We start from the raw sequence: 17,927 nt of genomic DNA, 5'->3' as shown, positions 1-17,927 counted from the left end.
ATCCGTCGTTGTACATTGTTGCCCGGGGTCCACAATGAGAATTTCTGCATGTGAATCACCCTATTTTTTGCATACTTTTGTTATTAATATTGTTGCTGTTACTGTTTGTTTTCTTATCTCACTGCTGTTTCCAGTAAATTATTCTTATCTCAACCCATGATCTTTCCCTGTTTTGCCTCCCATTCAGGGGGGAAGGGGAGTGGTTTGTGGTCTTTTTAGTGGCAGTACTAAATTGGGGAATACCATTCCTAAACTATGACACTAGCTTACAAGGGTTTCTGGTTAGCATTGTTACTTTTTTTCCCTGCAGGATAGTATAACTGTATGTCACTGATGAGATTTGTTAGTCAAAACAATTTTTTTGAAAAGGCTGGTATTTTTTGTCTTGGACAGGGCTGGATTTCTTTGGATAATGCCTTATTTAAAATTTATTTCAACACTCACTTTTCATTTAATTGCATTATTAAATAAGACAAGAATTTTTTCTTCCTTTTTACAGCCTTACCCACCTTTTATGCCTCGAAGACTCACAGGGCACAGTAGATACCTATCACAGCAACCAATACCACCACATGCGTACCATCCCAGCCTATTACCATATGTGTTGTAAGTCCAAAGCACATTGTACTCATAGACTACCTAATAACTCTGTAAGCTAGTTGATCCCCTCAGTATTTTTTTATGTTTGGGCTCTACCACAGGTTGCAAACAGTTCAAACAATCCCAAGGAATAAGGAAACTTGTAGCTAAATTTAAAGTTTCCAGTCTATTTAAACTAGTACAAGTGAACGGTTTGATGATAATGTAGTTTTGGCATCTCCTATGCCTCTTTTTTCTGTTGAAATCTCCTTAAAGATGGTCAGTGTAGAATGATTACACATGATTCTTTGATAACAGTTGAGTTATACCCCATGGTTACATCCTAAAGTCTACTTATGTAGGATAAAGATCTAGCACTACTTACAAAAAAAGTCTCAAAAAACAAAACCAAAAAAAAACAAACCAAAAACCCACAACCCCCCCCCCCCCAGCAAAATCAATTAATTACTGAAACATAATGAGGGGAGCCTTCCTGGGTGTGGGTGTGTTTTGGTTTTTTGTTTGAGGGGGTTTCTTTCTTCTGAACTGATAATCTGTTACAGCTTTTTAACTTCTGCACTTGATTAACCATTTCTGGAAGAGAAGGGATGGTAGAAGTAGCATTAAGGGATTATCAGTAACCTTTTAAAGTAGATTCTATCTGCTGTAGATTAGATGTGTGACATGGAATTTATTGTTCTTTGTAGGTTCTGTTTTTGAAATTAATACAAAATGCTTAGAAAATGAGGATTTTTTTATGAAGATGTCATTGACAGGGAGATAATCCAGCTTTATCATTTGTTGTTTTGCCACAACATCTATAGATGCTGACTCCGCAGTTTGACTTGCATCAAAATAGCACCAGGATATATGATTCAGTGAAGTTCTTAAACTTTGCATTGTTTATTCTGACAAAGTCTGCTCTGATGTTATAGCTGCTTGCCTGTTTACTCAGGCAAGATTGCTTGTGTGTCACAATAATTCCTGATAAATTTATAGTGCTGTGTTTTTTTGATTTCTATGATTGTGCATTAAATTTTGACCCATATTACTTTTTTGGGATGGCGATGTTTTTTTAACTTAAAAAAAAAACCAGAAAAAATTGCATGCTCTTCCCTTTATATCTGCAGAGGTTCTTCTCTGGCCAAATCCATGTTATATGGGAATGCATAGTTTGGTCTGCTGTCAGTGTGGAAGTTGGCCCAGTACTATATTGTAATTATCTTTGTTGTGTGCATTATTGAAAAGGAGACCGAGGGGCAACCTCATTGCTCTCTTCAGCTTCCTGAGGAGGGGAAGTGTGGAGGGAGGTGTTGATCACTTCTTCCTGGTATCCAGGGACAGGACACGTGGGAATGGTTCAAAGCTGTCAGGCGAGGTTCAGATTTGACATTAGGAAGCATTTCTTTACTGATAAGATGGTCATACACTGGAACAGGCTTCCTAGAGAGATGGTCAATGCCCCAAGCCTGTCAATGCTTAAGAGGCATTTGGACAATGCCCTGAATAATATGCTTTAACTTTGGGTCAGCCCTGAAGTGGTCAGGCAGTTGGACTAGATGATTTCTGTGGGTCCCTTCCAACTGAAATACTCTATCCTGTTCTATTCTGAGTGCTTGAATGCTTTTGTATTGGGGAACTAAGTGAACTTGGGTTATTATTGATAGTCTATCTATTTAAATAAGTCAAATTTAAATCCAGAAACTCTGTTCAATATTAATATTAACTCTGGGATGCAGGCTATCAAGAAATTAATTTCTGTAATAACACTGAGCCTTACTGTAAGTATAAGTTTTCATAGTAATATACATGCAATTTAAAAATGCAATACATCGAGTACCAAAAAGTGATGCAATTTTAATTCTTAATTCTTTTAATTCTCAATTCTTTTAATTCTCAGTTTCAAATTTAGCCTTTTACTGATTCTTAGAATTTGTTTATTTAAGAAGGATCAATAACATAACTCTACCTCTGACATATGTTTGCATGTTTTCCTTCAGGAAGATGTTGAGTTTAACTGTTGTTTGTTTTTCTGGCAGATCAGTGCTTCCAGTGCCACCTGCAGTTGGACCAGCTTTCAGTTTTGAGTTGGATGTGGAAGATGGAGAGGTAGAAAACTACGAGGTTGGTGTGTGAAGTACAAATTCACGAGGAGCAGATGTTAATACATGAACTTAAATGGTCTTTTGTTTTTCAAAGACAAAAAACAGATTAAATAAATGTAATGTTTATGAAGACAGAATGTAGAAACATTTTTTTCCATACTGGTTTCTAACACTGGATGTTAGAAACACCCTTATTTTGTATTTATTGCCTTTCCCCAAATCTATCCCTTCAGATTAGCGATGGTTAAATTCCTCAACTTTCCATTCTAGACGTGACTCATCTTTTTGCATTTTTCTTGATTTTTAAATATCGAGCATAAATATCCTATTCTTTTGAATATGCTATAACTTGGTGCTTTTTACGTGCCTTGCTATCTTTACAGATTAGTGTTAACATTATAGGATGAATTCAGGTAAATGTTCTGTTGGCAAGAATCTCTTAATATATATTTTCTCTTGACAATAAGGAGAGTACAGCAAGTCACATATTTTTAAAAAAAATTTCAATGTCTTAGATAATTGAGGGCTGATCCCAGCTCTTGTCCTTGCTGTTTCCCAGGCTGTTGGATTCCCATCAGATTCTGTTCAGAAAACCTCAGCTGCTGCCTACGCCTCCTCATGTATCTATTTCTCCTTGATTCTGCTCAGAGATATGTATCTATGCTGTTGCATAGCATTTACAGTGTAATGAGAGGCTGTCCTATAATGCTTCTTGTGCTAGTTAAAAGAAGCATCATATTGTAGCTGGCATGTTGGGCTCCAGGTTTTGGGCTATTTGAGTATCTGTACTCTTCGCATCTTTCATCAAATCTCTTAACCTCTGTGGTTCAGTTCTCTATCAAGTTTATACTGATGCTTTTCTGGAGCCCCTCATGCAGGAGCAGAAATTATGTACATGAGGATCACTTAGGAACAGTGTTCTGCCTGTATAAGTACAAAATTTAATCAGAAAGTGTCTCTATTCAGTTTGATGTCGTGCCTTTGTTTCCAAAGGTTCAGTATAAAATCTCCATGTCTCAATTCAGTTAGCCCAAGAAGTGGAATGGGAGTAAAAAGCTGTCCCTTTAAACTCTTGGACACCTAGAGCTAGGCTCATTGCATATTCCTAGAAAGCAAGTTTGTCAGCATTTTCTTCTAGTTACTCACACTACTGTGTCAGGGATGGGGCAAGGGGATTAATTTCCAAAGTAAAACATGTATCAAACTGTGAATACAGCTACAGGAGTGATTAATAGTTAGGTCATGGATATTTGGAAATCCTGAAATACTATCTTATGCAGTTCAGAAGGATTCATCAATGATCAAACTTTGAAAGACATCTTTCCATAGTACTTGCAGTTGTAGAGAGAGAAGCAAGATAAAACCTGTCTTGATTAGCACAGTTGGTTAGAGCATGGTGCTAATAACACCAAGGTTGTGGGGTTGATCCCCATATGGGCCATTCACTTAAGAGTTGGACTTGATGATCCTTGTGGGTCCTTTCCAACTCAGAATATTCTGTGATGAGGTGGTTTGTGCCATCCGTGACATGGCAGAAGAAATCACTTCTAGTAGAACTGGAGCTTGTTTGTGGCAATGAATGTTAAAAAGTCCAAATTCCTTGTTTCGTAGGCACTGTTGAATTTGGCAGAACGCCTAGGAGAAGCCAAACCTCGAGGACTGACAAAGACAGACATTGAACAACTTCCATCTTACAGGTTCAATCCAAGCAATCATCAATCAGAGCAGACATTGTAAGTACATCTATTTCAAAATTACATACTTTACATAACTATTTCCATGCCTTCAGACTACAGCCTAAACTAGGCAAATACTGGAACACAAGTGCTCTAAAAGCACTCAAATAAAAAAATATATTTTCTTAAACCATTTTTCAAATCAGATATAATTTATCTTGACTTTAAAATTCTGCATATTCTCACTTCAGTTATATGTCCAAATTTAGTTATTCAGTATTTTAAAAAAATTTTCCAAATTTTTGTTTGGCATACTAGATAACTTGGAATTCAGCCTATACTGAAATATTTTCCAATAACTGAAGTTTTAAGTGCTTCTGAAAGACCTTTTGACAGTCTTTGAGGTTTAAAGTTATATTTTCTTATTTTTAAGACAAATTCTGTTTGAAAAATCTACATAACAGAGAAATGAGGTATAGGTGGAAGGCAGCAAAAGTGATATACAGTGCTGTCAAATGTTTGAAATTGAACTGAAGAGATTTTTTTCTCTGATGTTACAGTTAGAGCAATCTTCAATGTTGTTTTTAACATAGTAGGGAATAAGAAAAATAAAAATACCAGAGAACTTAAGTTGATGATGTCTCTGGGGAAGAAATGTGTTTATAAAACATGTACGACAGAATATAGATTTAATTTAAGGAGAAATTTTTCATAGTAAAAATGTGTGTGATCTTTAATCAACTATGACTTTCAGAAATACTCAAAGCAAGTTTTGTGAGATTTTTTTTATTTTAATGTAGCTAAAATTAAAGTTAAAACTGAAAGAAATATGCTATAGGGTTTGCACTGCCTGTTTATAACAGCAGGCATGAACTCCAGTATTTTGAATTATGGTAATACAGTCTATTTACTGCTTGGGCCAGTGAACTGCCTTGTCTGGTTTGGGATTTGAAAACATGGTAAACAAAACAAAAGAAATTCTCATTTTACATTAGTCCACTGGACATCTATACCCACAAAAGTTTGATCACTGTAGATACTCCAGTGGTTTTAAAAAACACTTTTGCAGACACACCTAATAAGCTGCCTGTTGCTATTAAATGGGAAAGTTTATAGATATTTGCTGTCCTTTTTTTAGGTGTGTAGTGTGTATGTGTGACTTTGAAGCAAGGCAGCTACTTAGAGTCTTACCCTGTAACCACGAGTTTCATGCCAAGTGTGTTGATAAATGGCTTAAGGTAAATAAAATCTGTGTTGAATGCAATTTATAACGTCCTAGTTTGTAGTTTCATTTTTTCTTTAGTTTTCTACTGCATTTCATCTCATTTCCCATTTTTAATATTTAATGTCTGAAGTAAGAAAACAGGGCACAATCTGAATTTATCTTCTTTTTGTTGTCTCCTTACACTATAGAAATATTCCTTTTTAGCAATTAAAAAAAGATATTTCTTTTTAATAATAATTGAAATAGGGTAATTTTAAAAGGAATATGAAAAGAATGATCTTTAATAGCAGAAAGTGCTCCTATAAGAATCCTTCCTATCATTATGAATTTGAATTCTTTGGGCCAATAAAAATATATCTATCTTTATAAGTTTTAAGACATGATTGAGAGAGATTTGAAAACAAAAAAGGCCTTAGCATGAAATTACGTCTTCGTGCATGCTATGATATATTCTTTCAAAACAAGTTGTGGGGAAGACCTAGATGCAGAACAGTGCAATAAGTTGACAGATAGGATAGAACTGGTACAGGTGAGAAGAATAGGAATACAGTTTAGACGGTGATATATATAGGGAGACATCTGTATAATCTGTGTTATCCAGACCTACTTCCTTTCTTTTCTTACCTTTTAAACAATTCTATTCAGACTTAGTTTAATCTATCTATAGTCTGTGTTGGAATATCAAATATTTCACAGAACTATGTGAAGAAGCATGTCAAACATTTCCTAGAGAATTATAGATGCAATTTTATGTTACATCATTTTAAGATATGTTTTAAAAATAAAAAAGTTCTCATGCTTTGCTGACAAATATATTCCTACAGAGAATACACATTTTTGACTTGAATTAAGCCTGATAATTTCTAGGCCTTATAAAGTAAAGGAAATGACTGTCTCATATATACAGTAGAATAACCGGTGCATAAAGTGAAGTATTAGATTCAATATTGACAGTAGTCTTGTGGCTAATGGAGGATCATGATTAACGATAAGATTTTAAAAAAAAAAGTAATCAGAAAACAGCTTTGGGTTAGTGTACCCAATTTCCCTGGTTTCATCCCATATCAGCAGGAAAGAATGTGGCCAAGACCCTAATGTTATTTAATACCCCTACACGTCACTGCCAGGGGTGGGGAAAGGGACTCTATCGCTTCCAGGAAGAAGGACATTCCTTGCGGTGGGAGAAAGTGTGGTGGGTGGACTGATCTGGTATTGTTTTATTTTATGTGTAAATCATTTCCTTATGTTATACCTTTTGTTATTAATATTGTTGCTGTTACTGTTTGTTTTTTTGTCTCATTGCTGTTTCCAGCAAATTGTCCTTATTTCAACCCGTGATCTTTGCCTTTTGTGCTTTCAAAGGGGGAGGGGGGGGAGGAGAAGCAAGCGGCGGTGTGGTTTTAGCAGGACTACTAAATTGGGGAATACCATTCCTAAACCATGACAGCCTTAATTGATGCCCAATGTGGGGCAAAAAGGGGTTGAGATAACAACAGATCTGCCCAGAGTGGGTTGGAAACAAATATGATCTAAGCATTTGCTGTATTAGGTCCAGAGCCACTGGTCACAATGTTGCTTGGTCTGTTCATGTGGGTGTGGCAACTAAGCTGGTATATATTCCTCTATGTGCTGCTCATGGTGCTCTTTTTCAGAGCAGGGAGAGGAATCGCAATTGCTTTGTTGCTGTACAGTGTGATATCAGTTTATGACATTGTCGTGGTTTGAATCTTGTTTTCCCCCAGAGGCTAAGAGAAGTGGTAGACCCCAAGGGGTGGAAACCCCTGGAAGTTTTGAAGTCCTGCCCAATGGGCACTCCTGCACAAATGTAAACATATCACAAGCTCACTGGAAGAGATGAGTTGTAGTTTTGGTTGAGGAGAGGTGGCCATGTTGTAGAGCCACGAGGTAGGGGCTCTGTGCCCCTTGGGGCCTCTGGCCCCCTCCCAGCCCCGGCTGGGGGGCTGCAGGGACCTGGAACAGCATAAAGCTGGGCTAGGTAACTGTAGTTATGCCGGGAGATGTTTTCTCCATGGGCACAGAGCAGCAGTGGGCACTGACCAGAGAAATGGTGGCAGAGAGCCAGGAGATAAGAACCTGAACTGGAGGAGCAGCAGAAACAACATGCAGCACCGCAGAGAAGACTCCTGGAAAGGGAGGAGAAAAAGAGAGCAGCTGAGAGACAGAGTTTGGGGTAAGACTGTACCAGATCCCCCAAAACTCCCTTGGAGACCCTCTTGGAGAAGAGGGACATGGACTCCTATTTAGGAGAAGAGTTTTAGACATGCAGCACTGGAGAGAGAGAGGAGTTGAGAAGCTCAGAGCGTCCCGGGTGCTGGACCGGGACGACCAGATGGAATGTGGGAGGAGTTGACTTTGTTTTCCCCCTCGCACTGCTGCCACGGTGGCAGCCTGAGAGACAGGGCACAGAGGCCCTGCAAGAGATACCAGACCGTCACGAAGACCCCCCTGTGTCTTCGTGATATGACGTGGTGAAACGACCTTGTCTGGGGTTACGAAGCCCACAGAAGACCCCTCGGTTGGAGGCGATGGGGCCGAGAGAGAGACTTGGATATCTCCCTCGTGAGTGCTGGCAGAAAGCCAGCCACAACTGCTGCATGCATGAGATGAGGAGAACCTGCTGCCTTAGAAGATGCTACTGCTTAAGGACTGGAAGGGATCTATCCTTCTTTCCCTCCTGGACTTTTATTTGGAGGAGAGAAGAGATCTGATCCATTGTAAATACTATATGTCATGGTAGAGATAGTTGTGATCATGTGTATAATGTGATATGGTATTTATTTGTACAGTCATTGTAATATATTCCCTTTCCCCCACTTTGAGTCTGGCGTGTTTTGTCTGGAAAAACCCATCTCACATTAGGTTGAGATGTGGGAGGGGGGATGGAGCTAGGGAATTGGATTTTGGGACTATCTCAAACCATGACAGACATGATAACATTAAGGACAATAATGATCATTTGGGATGTGTATTCAGTGCTGTTCTCCTACTCTTACCTTGGGTGCTACCTCTGGGAATTCATTAATAATCGTACCCAGTCTGTAGGGGGAATGGGGGAGGATGATTTTCCCCAGCTTTTCACCCCCTTTTCCTCCTTCAGGCCTGTTACAACAGCTTTTGAGAATCTTGAATTCCCATTGGATGTTAAGGAAAGCACGCTTTTCTTGCTTGGTCTGCCAGGTCTCCTCAGTGCGGTCTACACCATGTTTAGAGTTACAAAAGAGATTTCTGGGTGGGTCATTCAGAGATCTGCCCTGAGGGTGGATAGTCATGAGTGGCATGGAAGGTAGGAGAAAATGGGCAAGCTTTTGAAGGAAATTCTCTGCTCCAGTGGTTTGGAAGTTCACCCCCAAATAACTACAGGACCCTGTTAATGTGGCAGAATATTTGAAAAAAATGCTGTGGCAGTTCCAGAGAGGTGCAAAGTTATGCAATGTGCTGAGCCCTGGCTACTATTTATCAGGCACTGCTCGGCACTAGACAGCACCCTCATGGGGAGGAGGAGGAAAGCAGACCAACAGGCATCAAGGCCACTCAAACTGCAGCGGAACCAGAGGAACAACCTGTGCCTGTCGCAGTCACCCTTATACAGAAGAAGAAATCCAAGACCAAATCAGTTCACTTAGTGAGGGATGAAGAGAAAGTAGGGTCTTCAGAACAGGAGGAAGAGGCAGGGCCAGAGATAATCACCTGATCCCTATCCCTGGGTGAGCTGCAAGATATGTGAAAAGATTTCAGCCACCAGTCGGGTGAGCCTCTGGTGACCTGGCTGCTCCGATGCTTGGATATCGTGGCCCACGATATGAAACTAGATGGTAGTGAAGCCAAGCAACTGGGATCCCTGTCCTGGGATGCAGGCATTGACAAGGGGATTGGGAAGAGAACAGAAACTCTCAGCCTCTGGAGGCGACTCCTGTCAAGCGTGAAGGAAAGGTATCTTTTCAAGGATGATCTTTTAGTGCATGGAGAAAAGTGGAATGCCATGGAGCAAGGTATCCAGTACCTGAGAGAATTAGCTGTGTTGGAGGTAATCTATAGGGATTCAAATAACAAGCAGTCCCCTGTGGATCCAGAGGAGGTCCAGTGTACACAAGCCTTGTGGTGGAAGTTTGTACGGAGCATGCCATTTTCTTATGCCTACTCATTGGCAGGGATGTCAATGAAAGAAGGAGAAGAAACAGTGCTTCAGGTGACTACCCAGCTCGGGCAATATGAAGATCATCTTTTTTCCTCCCTACTTGCACCTTGGCTGTGGAAATACTGTCCAATACTGCAGACATATTCAAAAGATTCGATCAAACCACTGAGTTCTGCTGTGCCATACCTGCTGGAACTTCAGTATGAACTGGAGTCCAAGGCGAGAAAGTTGTGCCACCATCGACATTGCTAATGCATTTTTCTCCTCATCAGGGAAGAGATGCAACATCCAGATAGGCTTGTGATCAGGGGGTGGACTTAACCATGGACACTATCTCCCAGTTTTCCATAACTGTGAAACATGGGCTGCAATCAAGCAGGCCAAGTGGGTAAAGCCTCTGTGGTATGGTGGACGATGGTCAAAATATAAATATGGGGAGGCCTGGCAGATCGATTACATCACACTCCCACAAACCTGCCAAGGCAAGTGCTACATGCTGACCGTGGTGGAAACAACCACTGGATGGCTGGAGATGCACCCTGTGCCTCACACCACCGCCTGGAACACCATCTTGGGCCTTGAAAAGCAAGTCCTGTGGCGACATGGAACCCCAGAAAGAATGGGGTCATTTAGCCTGGAGAAAAGGAGGCTCAGTGGTGACCTTATCACTCTCTACAACTACCTGAAAGGAGGCTGTAGCAAGGTGAGGGTCGGCCTCTTCTCCCAGGCAACTATTGACAGGATGAAAGGACCTAGCCTCAGGCTGTGCCAGAAGCAGTTCAGGTTGGACATTAGGAGGAATTTCTTCACAGAGTTGGACTCGATGATCCTTATTGGTCCTTTACAACTTGAGATATTCTATGATTCTACGTGTGGCATGGAGAGAAGGTAAAGAACAAGGAAAAATAACTTGCTCCCTCTTCTAAAATGAGAATTAGGACCATCGGATGTCATACACCCCATGGCATGATGGATGCTGAAATTCCATGAAGGTTGCTAAGTTTTTGAAAAATAATTCCTCCCAAGGTTGTTGATGCAAAGACATTGCATCTGTCTTAAAAAGCACTTGACTCACCAATTGCTGAAAGGTAGGGAAGTGCATCAGGGAAATATCCCAGGCAACTAGTGATAGGACAAGGGGAAACGGCCTCGAGTTGTGCCAGGGGAGGTTCAGGTTGGATATTAGGAAAAATTTCTTCACTGAAAGAGTGGTTGTGAGGAATTGGATTTTTTTAATTGCCTTAAATATTACTACTCTAGAAAACTTCAAAGAAGCCAGGAGAGTGAAGATAAAGGCTAAGGGGAGGAGGTCATAGCCCACAAACTGTTAATTTTGTCGAGGCCCAGGGGGTGACTGGGTGTGTGATGCTTCTCTGCGTGTGTGATGCCTATCTAAAGGAGACCAGTGACAATCTCCGGGTGCGTGAAGCTTATTTCCTATGGGCCAGGCCGTGTCAAAGGAGGCCCCCGTGTGCACACACCCACCACTACCCTGGAGAAGGCCTAAGCTCTTAGCAGGGCTGCCTCTGAAGCACACACCCTCCCCCCAAGCCTAAAATGACTTTGCAAAAACCAGCACCTCCAGCTCTCTGCAAAACCAACATAACTATGCAAAAACAGCCCCCCCTGCACACACACAAGGGAGGCACCAGGAGGGTTTCTGAGGATATATAAACCCATCGGACTTTATGTTTCATGGACTTCTTTCCCCTACCACTCCCCAACGGATCAAGACACCATCAGCAACATCAACAACAGCGACAACAACCAAATTCGTCAGACCTCTGAGTGGTGACTATAAACTTTTATCCTTTCTCTCTCTTTTCTATTTCAGTCTTATTCTCTCTTTCATTCTCTCTCTTCCCTTACACATTTTCTTGGGTGATATATTTATGCTTTTATATTGCCATATTACTATAGATAATAACGACCAAAATGGCTACATATGTTTCCCTTTGCTACCAAATTGTTCTAAAATGAAATCCTATATATATCTGTAAACGCTGATCATCTAGTATTGATTTACTTTAATTCACTGCAAGGCATTTATTAGCAAAAACCAAAAGTTACTCCTGCCTTGCAGGGCAGGTTGTAACAGTGGTTAAGCATTGGAACAGGCTCCCCAGGAAAGTGGTGGTGTCACCATTCCTGAAAGTGTTAAAAAAATGAGTAGACATGGCACTTCATGATACAGTTTAGTGGGTGTGGTAGTATTCAGTCAGTGGTTGGACTTGATCTTGGAGGTCTTTTCCAACCTTAATGATTCTATGATTCTATCATGTATACTCTTTCTTATGAACCTGCTGTTGATCACTGTTCAGTTTGGAGTATTTGGTTAAATGAAGCTTTGGTTGGACTCGATATGGCAGTTATGTTACATTAAGTACTTTCGATTGGCAATCGAAAATTTTTTAGTAATCTGAAATGAACTGTAGTATTTGTGAGGTAGTTTTGTGCTGATGCTTCTAACCAAGTTCAGAAATTGCTGACTTCTAACACTAGTATTGGCTAAAGGATGACTGACTTTAGAAAAAATACATCAGCATAAGCGTCGACTAGGCAGGTTTCTCTTTAATTGAAAGATTTGTGTAATCTGAGCCTAAAGGGAGTATAGTTACTCTATGTCAACGCAAAGTTTTAGACTGTTTAGGGAGTGGGGTAAAATAACTTTTGCGCTTTAAATTCACATCCCATGTTGATAAATTGTGCAAGGGAACACATTATCATTGGTAAATTTTAGTAAAACTTACTATTCCATCACAAGCTGGTAATGCAACAATAGAGGGCATCAAAGCAAACTTTGACATGTCTATATATGAAATTTGTATTTTTGTCCATCCTATAGTTATAAAACCCTACATAGAAAGACTTTTCCAGGCAATATGAGGGAAAACCTATTTTCTACTGAATTATGAATTATGTGTTTATATATTAGACTACAGTGAGAAAAAAATCCATGTCACATAAGGGTGAAGACTCATGAAAAAGAGGTTAAACAGTGAATGGGACAAAAATAACAAGAAAGAGGCTATCCTTTTTGTTTGTCAGTCTTTTCAGCTCTCAGTTTTATCATGTTTCACAATATCTGATTGTTTATTGATATCCTAACTCCTTGAGTCAAAGGAATACATGAGAAATCTTTTTTTTTAAAGCAGGATTTAAGCATAGTTCCAAAGAAAAACTTGAAAACATGACCTGTATTCACCCTGAAGGCTCAGGCTGTAAATCCTTTTCTTCTAAATGTGGTTCATTTCAGCTAGAATATTTCTATTTAATGTTTCTTATGATAATTGCAGTTCATTGTGCAGCTCTTATGTTACAGAAAGTTAGATTGACTGAAGGAATAGGAAGAGAGGATATGCATTGCAGCTTATGATACATTATGTGCACCTAATTCATCTTTACACCAGTTATGTTAAGATGTGAAGGGGAAATTATTTGATGAAATACACAAAAACAAGTAGTTGAACAGGGGACCAGAGATGCTGTGCAGCCTCTTTCCTGGACTTAATGGGAGAAAGCCCTGAATAACCTGGTCTAACCTTACAGCTGACTGCTTTGAGCAGGAGGCTGAACTACAGACCACCTGAGGATCATTCCAACATGAATTATTTTATGAATCGGTGCAGTCTCAATAAGTTTTCACTAAAAGGCTAAACTTTTCTGCATGTTCAGCTTTGGAGCTGTTTAGTCAGATTGTGTTGTGTCTGTTACTAAAAACCCTTTTTTCCCCATCCCTCTCAGCTTTCAAATTTTGGCCAAGCCTTCATGATAGACTTCTGCTCATCTGCTGGGATAACAGGGTAGTGAGAGTCTAAAAAGCTATGATTCATAATAAAGAGCTAGAAAGACTCAGATGCCCTACCATAGGGCACTTTTTTCCACCTCTGTCTTGCTTCTCTAGAGGTGGTGGGTTTCTCTTCCCACTGTATTTTTCCTTTGAGTTTAAAAAAATTCTAGGTTATTTTCACATACTCTAAAGTAACAGAAAACAGGTGCATGCTGAGTTTATCTTTTTTGTGTGTGTGTATCCATTCTGAGTACTCTTGATCGCTGTAAGTGGCAATTCCATTTTGTTTCTGGGTTGCAGACACTTACTGTAAGGAGTGTATTTGTCAGTGCATTAAACTTTCTTTTATTTCTGCTTTTACAGGCAAATCGTACCTGCCCAATTTGCAGAGCTGATGCTTCAGAAGTACATCGTGATTCAGAATGACTAATCTGAGAGCAAAAATCTGGTTTGGGTGTTCCTGGTCACATGTATATATGAACTATCCATTGAACTTACCTATGTGGCTTCCATCATTCCATTTACAAAAAAGAGTCAATGGATGTTTCTTTGCACTGTGCAACTTAATCGATTATAAAGCTTATAATGAGCCTTCACAATTGTGAGATTGTTATACTAACTGTGTGATTGAAACTCCAATTCACAGACTCCAGACTTTTTTTAGCTTAATTTTCTGTGTGCACTAACTTTTCCTGGTTTTTGTGGGATCATTCTGAGTGTTGCTGTGAGATTACAGTGGACGTGATCTTTTAGCATGTGCTTCTATAATAAGTGGTAGCTCCAAATAACATAGCAATCTACCTTCAGATACTGTGAGTGGGAATGAATAAATGGATGAGAGGTTGAGAGGATGTGTGAAGTGCACTTGTGACTGGGTGTATATATGTTTGAGAACATATATACCAGCACATACTAGGAATGTATGTATGTAGTATTAATTATGCTGCAATGTATAATCTTATGTTATTTAAACAGTACTAGTACCATACACTGATTTCTTTCCTTGTGTTTGGAGTTGCACACTGAATGCAAAGGATGTTGCAATGATAGACATTTAATATTTCCTCCCCAATATACTTAATGGTATGAAAAGACTTTTTTACTTGCTATTCAAACAGATGTTATGGTTCCCCTTTATTGGAGGCTTTTAAGTGGACCTTTAAAGAGTGTGTTCACTACTCAGTATGTGAGTAACCTTGGGTTTTTACACACTATAGGAAATCCAAATTTCAGTATGAAAGGTTTACTGCTTATTTTACCAATATAAAGTGGCAATATTGCATAACTCAGTTAACAATATTAACACTTCCAATTGGTGACCTTAATGTTGAAACTTTTCTGTTCTCCTTCTCAGTTCTTCTAGATGGATTTTAATTACGTATAGTCGATTTCAGGTTAGACTTCAGTTTTGAAGATACTGCACTTTGTGCCCCTCCTCCAAAAGAAAGCTGAAAAGGTGCTGAGGGTCTTCTGCAAAGTTTCTTCACTTTGACCATTATACTTGCTAAGTATGTACTCCTTTAGTATATAAACATTGACTTTAATCACTTATGGTGTTTACAAGAGAGTTGGTATACAATTAAAGTAACTTGTAAAAGGATATGATTTTATTCCTGTGAATTAATGAACAAAATAAATTGTTTAATGTTTTTTTTCAGAGAAGTAGAATTTTTGATATTTGTGCTTCAAAAAAGGGTTGATGGTGGTCATTCACTGCTAGAATACAGTTGTCTTAGGTGTGCTGCTTCTTAGCCTTCTGTATTTTCTGATAGGCTTAGCATGAAAAAATTTCCCTTATTTCTTTTTCTGTCAAGTCTCCAGAATGTTCTGCTGTAGAAGAATAAATTGGTACACCATCCAGAACAAATAATGCTGTGAAATAGGAAATAATTTCCATTGGACTGCCTTTCAAATAATATTTTTAGTTGTGTGGTTGAAAATATTGATTTCTTTAACACTTCAGACTTTTAAGAACTTAAAGATGTTTTAGTGAAATAACTGGTTCTAAACACAAACATCAAGGGATATGATTTTGGACATCAAAATATTTTCTCCTAAATTTAATGTCAATACCTCAGTTACAACAGTAGAAGTGACAGAACTACTAATATGGCTATAATTTGGTGCCATTTTGATCTTTGTTCTTTGTCATTTCTGATACTTTTGTATGCTACTATGCTTGAGTATCAGTTATGTTCTCAATGTCATGTTTTCTATGCTGTTTGACCTTTGAAGGTTCTACAAACCAATTAATTACCACTATTGTTTTTGCTTTTTTCAAATGCTCTTATCTTTTAGTTACACAAATAGTACTCAAAACTTCAGCCTGTCCATACTTGTCAATAATTAAGAATGATAAATAAAAATATACTGTCATATCAACTTCAAAATATTTAAATTTTCTCTCTCCCTCAAGCACTAAAGAATGGATTCCTCACAATAATATCAAAACAGTTAAATCACCTATAGTAAATATTATTTTTAGCAAATAAAATCATGTGGTTATTTTAAAAAGTGTGTGCTGTACATATCTTATAATACTTAAGGTCTCTGATATATCTGAAAAAGCCAACCCTAGCTGTACAGATTTAACCATAACAAACACTACTACACTCAGTATTCACTTTTTTGCCTAAAGAGAGACCGGAGAAAAAGACTCCAGGCCAATTTAGTGTATAAGATAAAGAGAGTAGGTCCTTTACTCAGGCCAGTAGCCTAGAGGAATACATACCACATGTGCGCACCCAGACAGTGGTTCTATGATTTTATAATAAGGTCCACCCAATCCCAGATCTGTCCATACCCCAGTTCTGCCCCCCAACATACCCCTTCAGGAATTGGGTCTGGGGTCTTTGGGATCCCTTCTTCCTCATCTTCATCTTCTTTGCAGCATGTATAGTCTTTGGAGCTCCTCCAAAGTTCTGGGCTTGAAGGTCTCTGTGTTTGTGTGATATCTTCTGGTCCAGACCTAGGGTGCTTTTCTACAATTCTACCTTGAAAGGAAGACTAAACACGCTAATGGAATTTTTAGGGATTGATATGAGATGGGATAGTAGGGTTTGGTATGTGTAAACATTATGCTACAGGGTAAGGGATATAATACAGCTATGTTAAAATCTACATTTACTACACAACTACTTCTAAAATCTACAAAAGTTAAAAAAATCCAAAAAGCTCTGAGGCATCAAAACACAGAAAGAAGGCGGTTGTTCTAAGCTAGATATAAATGTGCAATCAACAAGGCACACTTCATGAATACCAAGGGGAAAGTAGTCTTCTTTCCATAACACAAGAAATCTTGCTGTGTACTGTGCATTTTTTGCCAGTAAAACACTGAAGCTGAAGATTTAGGAGATGGAGTAACTAATTTGGTAAAATACTGAATTCCATTGCTGTGATCCTGTGGCTGATGTTTTCTGTAATGTTACTTTGTTTGCATGGGACTCTTGCAGGTATGCGCAGACATGTTTCCTGTGGTCAGTGTGTATAAACATCACACATGCATGAGTTCCAAATCAGATCAGACCAGCTACAACCCTTTCCTATTGTGGCTGTTAAAAGAGAAGAGGAAGGCCAACAAGGCAGATATCCTGGTGGGAGTCTGTTACAGACCATACAACCAGGATGAAGAGGCAGACAAAATATTCTATAAGAAGCTGGGAGAAATCTTGCAAACGCTGGCCCTTGTTCTTGTGGGGGACTTCAGCTTACCAGATGTCTGCTGGAAATACAACATAGCAGAGAGAACACAGTCCAAGAGGTTCCTGGAGTATGTGGAAGAGAACTTCCTGACATAGCTGATGAGTGAGCCAACCAGGGGAGGTGCACTGCTGGACCTGCTGTTTGTGAACAGAGATGGACTAGTGGGTGATGTGGTGGTTGGAGGCCGTCTTGGGCACAGTGATCACAAAATGAAAGAGTTTTCAATTCTCAGAGAAGTAAGGAAGGGGTTCAGCAGAACTGCCACTTTGGACTTCTGGAGGGCAGACTTTGACCTGTTTAGGTCAAATTTAGGTACGACAGGAGACTGGTTAAGACAGTCCCTTGGGAGGCAGTCCTGAAGGGCAAAGAAGTCCAGGGAAGCTGGATATTCTTCAAGGAGGAAATCCTAAACACACAGGAGCAAAAAGATGAGCCAACAGGGAAGAAGACTAGTCTGGCTGAACAGAGAGCTTTGTCTGGAACTCAGGAAAAGAAGGAGAGTTTATGCTCTTTGGGAGGAGGGGCAGGTAACTCATGTGGACTTCAAAGATGTTGTGAGGTTATACAGGGAGAAAATTAGAAGGGCCCAATCCCAACTAGAACTTAATATGGCCCCTGATGTAAAAGACAATTTAACCAGCTTCTTTGCCCTTCTTTGGACACACTCCAGCACCTCAGTGTCCTTCCTGTAGTG

At 39.4% G+C, this 17,927-nt stretch overlaps 1 long non-coding RNA gene across 1 annotated transcript; it reads left to right on the top strand.

The window, feature by feature from the left end:
- Positions 1-413: 413 nt before the first annotated feature.
- Positions 414-15,041, top strand: LOC135405128 (uncharacterized). The gene is made up of 6 exons (XR_010425747.1): positions 414-606; positions 2,619-2,703; positions 4,296-4,417; positions 5,499-5,598; positions 13,895-14,001; positions 14,926-15,041. It is a non-coding gene; the product is annotated as an uncharacterized LOC135405128 (long non-coding RNA).
- The last annotated feature ends 2,886 nt before the right edge of the window (positions 15,042-17,927 follow it).

The sequence above is a fragment of the Pseudopipra pipra genome, chromosome W (genome assembly GCF_036250125.1).
Source record: "Pseudopipra pipra isolate bDixPip1 chromosome W, bDixPip1.hap1, whole genome shotgun sequence".
Taxonomy (NCBI): Eukaryota; Metazoa; Chordata; class Aves; order Passeriformes; family Pipridae; genus Pseudopipra; species Pseudopipra pipra.
Note: the sequence above shows the minus strand (reverse complement) of the source record. Positions and strands in the feature narration are given on the sequence as shown.